Raw genomic sequence first — 12,361 nt, 5'->3', positions numbered from 1 at the left:
TACTTTCTGCTAAGCAAACACAGTATCTTTCATTAAATGTCAAGCACAAATGTTTTTGTCTGCTACAGTTCCCTTTTTTATATATTTTATTCATCTTTTATTGAGTTTTATTTATTTTTATTTGATATAACATCATATAACATGTTGGTTTGACACATTTATATATTGCAGTATGATTACCATTGCAGTATTAGCTAACATCTCTTTCATATCACACAATTGTCATTTTTTTTGGTGGCGGGCGTAATTAAGATCCAGTCTCTTGGCAAGGTGGATGTCTGTAATACAGTACTGTTTCCTATAATCACCACACTGTGCATTAGATCTTCAGGTCTTATTTACCTGCTAGTTGCAAGCTTATATCCTCAAATAACAGTCTTCTTATTCTCCTACCCCCCTGCCCCTAATAACCACCCTTCATACTCTGTTTTTATGAGTTTGGCTATTTTAGATTTCACATATAAGTGATCTCATACAGTATCTGTCTTTGTGTGACTTATCTCACTTAGCACCATGTCCTTAAGGCTTGCTCTGGTTTCCTTAAAGAAATTTTTATTTGAAAAAGAAAAAAAAAAGTCAATTCTCTTTTCCGGCAGTATCAATGAGTTGATAAAGCACTGAAATTAGGTTGGATGAAGGAAATAGAAATTCAAGGCTAAAGAAAGCACTGTTGTTTCTCTAATCCAGCCCAAGGACCCTTCTTTGGAGGCTTGAAAAGTACAATGTTCTCCAGGAAGTCAGGTTAGTATGAGCTAGCATTGAAGAGCACGGTTTCAAAGCCAGATGAGTTCCAGTCCAAACTCTGCCTTGTCTTGTGACCGTGGCCTCATCATTTCACCTCTTGGAGTCTTTGTTTTATCCTCTGCAAAATGGGCAAATAATAACTACCTTCATATAGTTGTTATATGGATTACATCCTTCCATGAGTTCATGTTGATAAAGCCCTTGGCGAGGAGAAATTTTAAGCCAGCCATGAATAACACCTGCCCGTCTGCATAACTTGGCTAAAAGAAAAATCACAATGTTATCATGAGGAAGTGTCTGCAATACTCAAGGAAACCAATCCAAGTTCGCTCATCTTCACAGTTCCCGTTCTTTTGAGCAATCCGTTGCTCAAGAAATTAGGAGGTGAACCAGGCGCAGTCAGAGGATGTGTTCTTTGTACTTGGGAGTCAGGGATTAGGGTACAGTTAGATATTTAGTACACATTCTCTAGGCCCAAACCAATCTTGTTCTTAAAATTCTAGCTCATAAAATTTCTGCCTCATCTGTATATATCCCATGCCTATATTTTTATTTCTCTATATACCTGGGAAAAATTAGCATACTCCACACACAGTTATGTACCTGGCCTTTCATTTCAGAACGTGTTCCGTTGGTAGCTATAGATCAAAGTGTAGAGATCTGGGGCACCTGGGTGGTGTCCTATTCTTGGTTTCGGCTCAGGTCATGATCTCAGGGTCCTGGGATCAAGCCCCACATTGGGCTCCACACTCAGCGGGGAGCCTGCTTGAGACCCTCTCCCTCTGTCTCTTCCCCTGCTCTCATTCTCTCTCTCTCTCTCTCAAATAAGTCTTTTTTTAAAAAAAGAGTGTAGAGATCTTCCTTACTCAGTTTACAGATAGAAACTGCTGTGCAGATGGACCATAATTCATTCACCTGGTTCCCAGAGACAGACATTTAGACTGTTTCCACACAGGACTTTCACGAGGAGCCTTTGCACCCATAAGCGCACACCCTTACAGTCCATTTAAACTGAGAAGATGTGTTAGCTTTAGCACTGGGGGTTACTCCTCCAGAGTGAGGGTAAGTAATATACTTCCTTCTCATTTGTGGAACTACCCATTTTCCTAGATTTGATTAAAATTAAAATGAATGTCCTGTAAATATTGATGTGAGGGTCTCCGCAAAGTTGGCAATGGGGATTATTGTCCTCACTGTGCTAGGGGTGGGAATCTTTGGAAACTCCTTTTTCCTTTTTCTGGGTAACTTCACTTTACTGACTGGTCCCAAGGTGAGGCCCATGGGTGTGATTCCCAGCCAGTTGTTCTTAGCTAATTCCTTGGTACTTTTCCAAATCGGTCCTTTCATAGGTGATAATGAAAATCATTTGGTATGCTCCACACCGTACTTTAATGTGAAGTAGGAAGGAACTCTTATGTGAGGGCATTGTCGACTGTTACTTTCATGTCTAGAACTAGGAAATGAACCAAGTCCACAGGATGAATGTCCAGGAGAACCTGGGGCATCCAGAATGTTCTTTAGCTTGAGGGATGTGAGCTCACCAATAGCAGAGCACTAGAGACTCCACTTTCTTTCCCCACTTCCTCCTGATCCCTGTGCCAAGGATCCCTAGGTCCCTGGTGAGAAAATAAGCCTATCTTTTCAGACATCCCGACATCGTAATGTTCTTCAGCTTGGACACGCCTAAGATATAAGTTACATCTACAGAATTTCATTCAATGGTTTATATCATGACCTAATGGCCAGATCTTAGGCCTGGAGTTTGTTCCTAACTATCACCTTAATTCACCTGGCGGCTTTGAGTTTATCATTTCCCCAATACCTCAGTTTGTGCATCGGTACAAAGGAATGAATATTTATTTGTGATCATCAAATAATAATTGCCCTTCACTTAGAGATCTCCCAGTGAAGTGAGTGGCCATGATTCCCATACATACCAAGGTTACATAGTGAATATTGACCATATTATGTATTTCTCACTACAGCCCTAGGAGGAAGTCATTATTACATCCTCTGTTGACAGCCAAGGACACTGAGGCCCAGAGAAATTAACTAATTTTCCCACAGGTGTCAGAATAAGTGAGTTGTGAGTCAGGGTTCAAATTGGACTTTAAAGACTATGCTTTCCCAAAGTCAAATTAGATCTTATTAAATGGAATCCTCAATGTATCATCCTAAACATTTATCTTCAGTGTCCAAAGTCTTCTGAAAATGTATGCATAAAAGACTCTCTTACAGGAAATACCATTAATATCACGGTCAGTCAACAAGATTTATAAACTACGCTTTATGTCTTACCAAGAATAATGGCAGTAACATATTGCGTTCCAGACTCCCTTTCAACTTCTAGAAGGACTATCTGTATCTACTGATACATTTTATTCTCCCAGAAATACTGTGATTTCTCAGAGATGAGGTAAAAGAATTTGTCTAGTCAGTTAAAGTTTCCTGACTGACCCTTCATCCATTGAAATTTCTTTTGGGAAGAAGACTGTGTTTATGCACTTGTGATTCAATCACGTTACTGAATTTTTTTTTTAGGTAAAAGAGTGTTTGTTGTAACAAACCAAATATTCTAGATCCATTTTTGAGATTAATCACTTGTCCCTTTCTTCTTCCAATCCTTCTGAGGTTGTCCATGGTAATGGATTGGTATATAACCTTCCATCCAGACTATGGAAATCCATACATTGGATTTACATCCAACCCATGACTGAGTCATGTAGTAAAAGGTACTTCCTCCAGGAAGTCAGGAAGTATGATCTCTATAAATTTCGGCATGGGAACCCATCAGCCATTCTCCCACTGGCCCTAGAGTCTTGTCCTGCCATTCTTAGTCATCCTATGTCTGAATTTTCCTTCCCAGAGAAAGGCCTCCCAACTTGACCATCTACAAAGTAGTCTCCCAGGATTAATTGGCACTGGCTGAGTGAGCAAAGCCCACTCTGTCACCCTAGACAGTTGTCCATCAATTTCCACTGATGATATTTTACGGTCCGTAGGGATGACTTTATAAGAACTTGAAGCTGGGAGGGAAGTCCCTGTACTCCCAGTACTCCCTGTTACTCCTTTCCTGCCATTCCCCTGACAGCGTGAGAGTGTCTCTTGGGCTCTGTCCCAAAATCGTTTTATAATCATTTACCTTATACTCACATCACATCAATTTTGACATCATAATGTGATATGCATTGATTCGAGGCTGCCATCAGGATGAGCTCATAACTATGTCAAAACCTCTGCTGAGTAAATAAAGAACCGATTTTGAATGTGGGGAATGATGTAGGATGGAAAGATCACGGAAGGAGACCAGAAACAATACAAGTTCAGTAGGGAAATTTTAGACATCAAACTTTTTTTTTAACACAAAATACCAAAGGTCACTAGTCTCCCACATCAAATGCACAGACAATTTTTTTTTAAAACAAATCCACTTCAGTCTGAGTCTTGAAACAAGTCTAAAATATGTGATTTTGTTAAGAAGGTTCTTGGATAATTTTAAATTTGTTGTTTTGAAGACACAAAGGCGGAACTGTTTTGGGTGTCCGAGGAGGGAGGGGAGGGAGAACAGCATCATTTCATCTCTGTCCCTCATTCAGCACATGGATTTCAAACTCTCCTGAGCGGCTGACACCTGAATAACTCATCTCAAAGTACAGAATTCCAAAATCATCCTCATTTGCAGGCTTACGATGCCACCAAAGGGGCAAAGCGGGATCCGAAATGCAGCTTTGTGGCACTTTTTAGAGGGCTGGCGGCCCCCTTTATATTCAATGAAGGCTGGCTGGGGCACCCATAATTTGCCCAACAAGCACCATCTGTATTTATCTTGGCAGCAGTTCAACAAGAGGGTGAGGTTTGGCCCAAGGTGGGTGGACTCAGCCTGCAAATGGTCCTCCCCCCCCCCATCCCATCTGAAGAAGGCGGATGGAGGCGGAAGGTTTGCAGGCTGAGTTCCCGCCGACCTTAACTGGAAATAACTTGCTCCCTTTCACATCTGCAGCTGTGTCCTCCCCAGGGAGTTGTCCAACTCAATGTGATTTTAAACATCTGTCAGCTCAATCAGGGCTCCAAATTTAGCACTCGGGAGCATGATGTGGATTGGCGATGCTCGCCGGAGAACCCTGGATCCATCAACCGAGCTCACACGAGACAGCCGGCTGGTACTCTGGTTGGCAATTTCATGTAGGACACGTTTCATTTGCCTGCACATTTATGAACATCATGTAAAGGGGAAGAGTGACCGTTTCCTGAAAACGGCTTTCCGAATCACGGCAAGATCAATACCAGGGTGGAAAGTCTTTACGCTGGGAACGCGGACTGTTTTCCTATCCTATCACTTGCCTGGAATTAGAAAATATTCCGAACGGAGTCGTTGTGTCCGAATTTCCTAAAACTCTCCTCTCTGCCCCGAGCGGCCTCTCTGGTCCAGCCACAGCTTGGCTCCACGGTGCCCATCCCGAAGTGAGATCAGGTTTGCACGTAGTTGTGGTTCGTAGTCGCCATCTTTGAAGATGTCTGGCATGTGGAAAATCATCCTTTTCCCCCACTGGACTGCTGTTTCTGAAGGCATGTGCTGTTGTTTGGAGAACCCTAAAGCCAGACCTTTGCTCAAAGACTCTTTTGGCTGAGGGCAATACCCCCAAATGATTGCCTGGGAATCCTCAGCACATATGGGGGTTTGTAACCGTCCTAAACGTTCCTGAGCTGAGGTGCTCTTCAGGGGGACGATGTGGGGGTTCTGAACAGATGATTTACCACAGCAGACCAAAACGTGTGATTTCGCTGTACTTTCGTTAGTACCGAATCTCGCAGCTTCCAGAGTCCAGTCGCGCAGATGGAGTTAGTTACACCCTCCTCTGAGCTCCCGAGGCAGCTGGTGTGCCTCTCATCTGGTCCTGACATGTGGCATCGTTAGGGAGTATCCTCAAATGCCACTGAGATCACTCAGGAGGCAGAGATGGCATTGGATTTGTCCTGCATGCCCAAGATGAGGACAGGCCGTAGACGATGGCCAATGGACATTTTATAGCTAGACGGGCTGGCCCTAGTTTGAACAGCTGAAGACATTATCTAGAAGCAAGGAAAGGTGGTCCAGGCACGGGTGGGTGGCAAGGAGGGAGCCCTCACAAAGGCTCCCTGGGTAATCCCAAACGGATCTCGGTTCTGTGAGGGGAACTGGCATCAACGCTTGCTTCTCTTGCCATTGGAGAGAGGGCGGTCCTCTCGAGGAGGGGCCAGGCCCAGGCGCCTGCAGCCAGGGGTTAAGACACGAAGAGGTGCGCCCTCTGCATGGGGTTGTTTGAGGGGGCCGAGCAGGGGATGGTTTCTACTTCATCATGTCTTCTTTCTGCCCCTGAAATGAGATTGGTTGGAATTTTTTCCTGGAAGGCCTGGATTCTTCCCTCTACTTGTCCACTCCTAGGATGACATGCTCACCCACGTAAGGTAATAAATAGTTAAGACCAAAGATCAGGGTTCAAATCCCAGCACAGAAGTCATTAAGGTGGATTATCCTGGGAAAATTACTTGACATCTCTGAGCTAATTTATTAGGTAACTGAAGGGATTAAATGAGCCAATGTGAGTAAAGGCCCTGGCAAATGTCCAGCGTAGCCTCACTATTACCATCATTACCCTAAGTGGTTTGGACTCTTGTTTGCAAGTGATAAGAACGAGCCCAAGCCGGCTTAACCAAAAGATACAGGTGTGTCTCAGGGAAAGCAGGAGCGGGAACGTACCTGGGCCTCAGGGATCTCTGCCCTTCTCTGCACATCATGGTCGGGGAAAACCCGTCTCTCAGCTCCTAAACGGACAAGTTGCTGGTTCAGCTACCCAAAAAAAGCCCAAGACAAGTCTTTTTCCTGGCATTCATTTCTAGGGGAAAGACTCAGGTTGACTCACCTTGAATCTGGCGCTAGTACTGTTCATTCAGCTGTGACAGGGGTTTGGCACAGGTGGAGGCAAGGTCACGGCTACACAAAGGCCCCCGTCCAGGCCCACTTCACTGGTGGGGAGGCGGACAGAGAGGGAGGACTGTCGGCTTTGTGGGGGAATCATCATAAGACAGGCAGATGCTCAAACTATTATGGGGATGAAAATGGGACATTTAGAAAATCGTGAAATGTACTTCTATGTGGAAAACAAACCGCACCCCAATATTGCATATAGGTTATAATCATAATGACATTCATTTCTAAAGGTAAAGATTTATAGGGAGCATAAAGAAATGGTTTTTATGTGATGGTGATGATTTTTTAATGCCCTTTGATTTAATAACAAAGTTTTGTTTAATGTGGAAAGCTCCTGCAGGGATTAATAACCCTTGAGCCTTTGCCACCTAACACCTTAGCGAGGATTAGTTGACAACTGGCTGAGAGCCAGGCCTCAGGGGACAGACAGATCCAGGCCTGGAGGAGAGGAGGCAGGGAGGGCCGGGAGCAGCAAGGGGCCAAGGGCACTGCAGGCAAACTTCTTGTTCTTCTCAGGGTACGGACACTAAGGCCCTCTCTTCCTGGAAAGGCAGAAACCTGGCTTCAAATTCTGAAGCCTCTGTCATATTTTTACAGAATGTCAGTGAATTCCAGGCCAGAGAAAGGGCAGCTAGCTTCCCGAGAACTCCTTTGGTAATAAGAGAGCATCGGGGACATTAAGAAAGGATGCCACATGGTTTTCAGGGCAAGGCTGGTGCCGATTTACAAAGGTCCTCTGGAATTCCATAGAAACAGGTCTATAGACACAGGTACTCCCATGCCCGGCACAACAGAGCCCATGAGAATCTCTATCCCCAGCTCCCACCTCTGCTGCAGTGAGGACAAGCCGGGGAAAGTCTTTCCATGGGGTTTGGCGCCCAACTTCCTCCAGCCTGAATGTCCGTGTGCTGCTGCTTCTAATGGTCCCCAGAGGGATGGGACAGGACAGATGGTCACTGTCATGTTCAAGCCATAAACTGATGAAGCCACTTGGAGAGCTTGGTGAGAGCTTTTGCCCGGCCCCAGAGACCGCCCCGCACCCCTGGCCTGGCCCGTGCCCGGGGCTCTGAAGCACAGCAGGGACCTCATCCGCAGCCTGGTCGGCCCAGGAGAGGCGCTGGTTTTGAGATGGCTCAAGTTGGCTGCCCCGAGATGTTCCCTTCAACCCTGCTTTTCTCTTCCCCAAAGCTGTACGAAGCCAAAGCTCCAGAAACAAACCAGGGCAGCCTGAGGGCTGTGGGTGAGTGTTCAAGGCCCAGGCATGAGCAGACCCAGAGTTCTCGTGCTAGAGACCCTTCCTTTCTGCTCCCACCATGAGCGCGGTCTGCACTGAAGCCCGTCACGTCACTAACCTGTGTGAGCTCAGCAGCGTTTAGCCGTAGCCAGCGGCCTCTGGGTCTGGTGAGATGTAGACCTACAGAGTTCATGGAAGTGGTCCATTAACCGAGCACCGACTAGGCGCCCGGGAGTGGGCTGGGGGCTGAATACAGAACAGTGAATCAGACTCAGTCCTGCCCCAAGGTACCTGCAGTCCAGATGGGGGGAAAGATGCTCGTAGGATTAAGGACAGGGTCCGGGACACGGCTAACAGGCACTCACCAGCGTCGTGAAGGGCCAGAGAAGGTGTCTTACAACAAGACCAGACATGTGGAGGCCTACAGGAAGGAGAGGACGTGGGCAGGTGAAGGTGGGGAATGAATGTGCAGTCCCCAGGCCCCCCAGCCACAGCCGCGGGCCCCCCTCTTCGCAGAAGCCCAGGCTGCGAGCCTGGGGTGCAGGGACAGGCCGGTTTGGGCGTCTCCCTGAAAGGCTGGGCGGCGCGGGGAGCTGCACACATAGAAATGAAAACAAAGGCTTTCCTTCCAGTAATTATTACAAAACCTGACTTCGTGATCGGCAGCTAGAGGACTGTCTGAACTCTGCAGAGCAGGTGACTCAGATCCATTGGAAGAGTGATCGGATACCAGGGGCCTACTGTGTGCTGCATGATGGGGCCGAGGAGAGAGAAAAGCTACCGCAGGACGGAGCGAGGAGAGAGAGCGGAGCTGCAACAGGGGCTTGGGAGGGGAGGAGGTAAGAGGAGGGGGAAAATTCTGGAAGCAGGAGGCGACCCACCACACTGCCCAGGGGAAGCCTTCCCACGGATGGTCCTCTGGTCCCCGGTCCCTTGCACCTTCGTCTCTGCTGAGCTGGCCGGGGATGGGCAGACTTGGAAGACATTCAGTTCAGCAAAATGAAGCATTTCTCGCCCGTTGTCTCTGGCGGGCTTCGAAGGTGGGGTGACCGCTCCGCGGTATGGCAGACAGTTGCAAGAGAGACAGAAGCATCCTGACTCATGCCAGAGACCTGACAAGCTTCCCTGAAAGAAGCATCCTGACTCATGCCAGAGACCTGACAAGCTTCCCTGAAAAACGGGAGTCTGGACATTCAAGTGCCATGAGCATCTGTTCTAAACACACAGAGTTAAGTCACAAGAAGATGTCACACCCCAAAATGTGTCATTGCAGCTTCATGTCGGCAGTGCACGTGGGTGTGTGTGTGTGTGTGCAGCCCGAGACTTTTGATGAGTTTTCAGATTTCTGTCCGTGACCCCTGACTCAAAAGTAGATGACGGAGATGTTCATCAGGTAGTTACATAACCAGCCAGTATGTTCGCGACAACCTGGAACCTCTTGTTCACAGAATTTTAGAGCGGGGGCCAGTGGAGTGGGATGAGAACCTGTCTCCGATGATGCCGAGCGCGTGCCGGGCGCAATTACCCGGATAATGAAAGTAAAATGACGGTTTCGAATGTCTCATATTACACGTAAAGGAAACTGGGGGACACAACGAGCTTTGATGAATTGTGCAAAGGCTCACGGCAGCTCCTCTTTCTCTCATGTGTGATTCAGGAGAATCACGCGTCAGGCATTGTGCGTAGGACTCTGGCAAAGCCCAACACTGGAAGCCAGATATTCGGACTCCCGGCCCAGTGCTCTCCTCTTAGATTCTTTTCGGTAGGTGAGAGGCATCAGCCTGCCCGTCATCTTTATAAGGGGCTGGAAGAGTGACCTAATCTCTCGATAACAATCTGTCTCTTTTCACTGAATATGCAAGCATTTGGTCAGCTGCAAAATAGGGAGAAATAGTTTGTCCTCAAAAGATAAAGCTCTGGTGAATTTTAGGTTTACAGCTTTTAAAGCAATCAAGGCTGGCAGAATGAAGCAAATTGGACAAGTTCAAGTGCAGTTTATTGTATTGTCTTATTAAATTATTGTCTATTTTGTTAGACTAGTTAGAGTCTAACTAGTTAACAAACTTATATGCCTCTCTCACAAATTACATTTTTAGGATGATGATCTCGGGTTATTAAAGTCTGGGTTAATGAAGTTATCTGAGGATTATTCCCAAGGAACTCTAAATCGGAGGACACAAATGAGTGGTCCTAGACAAATCCCGCCTTTGGTTTTGTTTGGCTTGGCTTGCAGAGTGTTGGCCCACACAAGAGTTTTAAAACTTTTTTTTTAAGACTTTATTTATTTGACAGAGAGAGAGAGAGAGAGCACAAGCAGGGGGAGCGGCAGAGGGAGAGGGAGAAGCAGGCGCCCCGCTGAGCAGGGAGCCTGACGTGGGGCTCAATCCCAAGACCCTGGGATCATGATCTAAGCCAAAGGCAGACGCTTCACCAACTGAGCCACCCAGGTGCCCCGAGAGTTTTAAAATTTTTGAATTCCTTAAGAACACTTAAAAATTCGGAGCTTATATACAAATCGAGATTCTACTTAGTATAATACTTTCTAGGTCCCAAGTGAAATAAATCAGAGAAAGAAAAATACCCTATGATTTACCTCACTTATCTGTGGAATGTAAAAAACAAATGGATAAACAAACAAATAAACAAACAAACAACAACACAAAACCAGAAACAGACTCGTAAATACAGAGAACAAACTAATGGCTGCCAGAGAGGATGGGGTCGGGAGGAAGGCAAGGTAGGTAGAAGGGATTAAGAGGTACGAACTTCCAGTTGTAAAATAAGAACGTCACAAGGATCAAAAGCACAGCCTGGGGAATACAGTCAATAGCATGTAATAATTCCGCACGGTGACAGTAACTACACTTAACGTGGTGAGCATCTCATAATGTGTATAATTGTTGAATCACTATGTTGTGCACCGGAAACTAATACAATATTGTGTGTCAACTATACTTCAGTTAAAGTTTTGTTTTGTTTTGTTTTTTTAAGATTTTATTTATTTATTCGACACAGAGAGAGACAGCCAGCGAGAGAGGGAACACAAGCAGGGGGAGCGGGAGAGGAAGAAGCAGGCTACCAGCGAAGGAGCCTGATGCGGGGCTCGGTCGCAGAACACCGGGATCACACCCTGAGCTGAAGGCAGACGCTTAATGACTGTGCCACCCAGGCGCCCCCAGTTAAAAGTTTTTTAAGACTCCCATGTGCGCGTAAAAAAAATATAATTAAAATTGTATGCTTTTCTCCTGCTTTAAAAAAAAAAAAAGAAGATTCTAGCTTCTCCTACAAAATCAGAAGTTCCCGAAACACTGAGCCACAGTCTCCTTCACAGGCTGCACGAACTGGCCAGGGCTGTGTGCAGGGTGGCCTTTGTAGACAGGGCCAACACTCCCTCCCAGCCCACCTCACCCCTGCCACCCTCTGCACCCACCTGCTTCGCTTATTTGCGTGCGAAGCCTGGCCCGCATCTGAGGTCACAGCCTTTGCTCCATATCAGGGATCAAAACCTTTGCAAAGCTGTGGATGCTTCCAGGCAATTTTCTGCAGGCATTGAGTCCAGCACGGTTCTGGCGATCAGTGGGCTTAAAGTGTGTTCATTCACTGAGTATGTGTCATGGCCCACCGTGCTCCAGGCGCGTGCTAGCAGTGGAAGTTCCTGAGTTCCGTACGTCTCAGTCCCTCTCGGATCCCACAGTCCCAGTGCAGGAGAGAAACATGTAAGTGATTAGAATGGTTTATCCAAACGTTACGGTGACTCATGGTAGCACGAAGGTGGGAGCCACCAATTCTAAACAGGGGAATTTCAGGAATTTTAACCAAGCAAATAATAACTGATGTGTGTGTTCAGGGTCCAACCAGGAAAACAGAACACATTCTAAGTCAGGAAAATGGAGCAGTTTTATGCTGCAAATTGGTCACCTAGCTTTGGTGGTTTTAAAACGTGATCCCAAACTTCTTTGACATCCTGTCATTGAGGGCTGTGGTCTGTACCCCCAACTTCCCCACGCCCCTTGAACTGGGTGGATGGGTGACGGTTTCCGCTAACAGAGAAGGGGGAAGTGATGCTGGACCAATTCAGAAGTCAGGACATAGAAGGGGACTTCCATTTGTCGCTGGCTGGAACGCTGACCTTGGAGCCTGAGCCCGTGCGGACGCGGCCTGACCTCTCGGGCTGTCTTGCTGGGAGGAAGTCCCGCCCCATGGGAAGCCCTGCGTGGGTGCTCCAGTCGGCAGTCCTAGCCTTTGAGTCATCCAGCCCAGGCACCAGACATGTGCGTAAATAACCTTTTGACCATTCCAGCCCCCAGGTGTCCCATCACCCCCAGTGTTTGTCTGCCCCGCTGAGGCCCAGACAGAGTGGACGAGAGAGAAACCATCTTGGCTGTGCCTCTCCAAACTCCTGACACATGGAATGG

The sequence above is a fragment of the Ursus maritimus genome, unplaced genomic scaffold, assembly GCF_017311325.1.
Source record: "Ursus maritimus isolate PB19 unplaced genomic scaffold, ASM1731132v1 scaffold_7, whole genome shotgun sequence".
Lineage (NCBI taxonomy): Eukaryota > Metazoa > Chordata > Mammalia > Carnivora > Ursidae > Ursus > Ursus maritimus.
Note: the sequence above shows the minus strand (reverse complement) of the source record.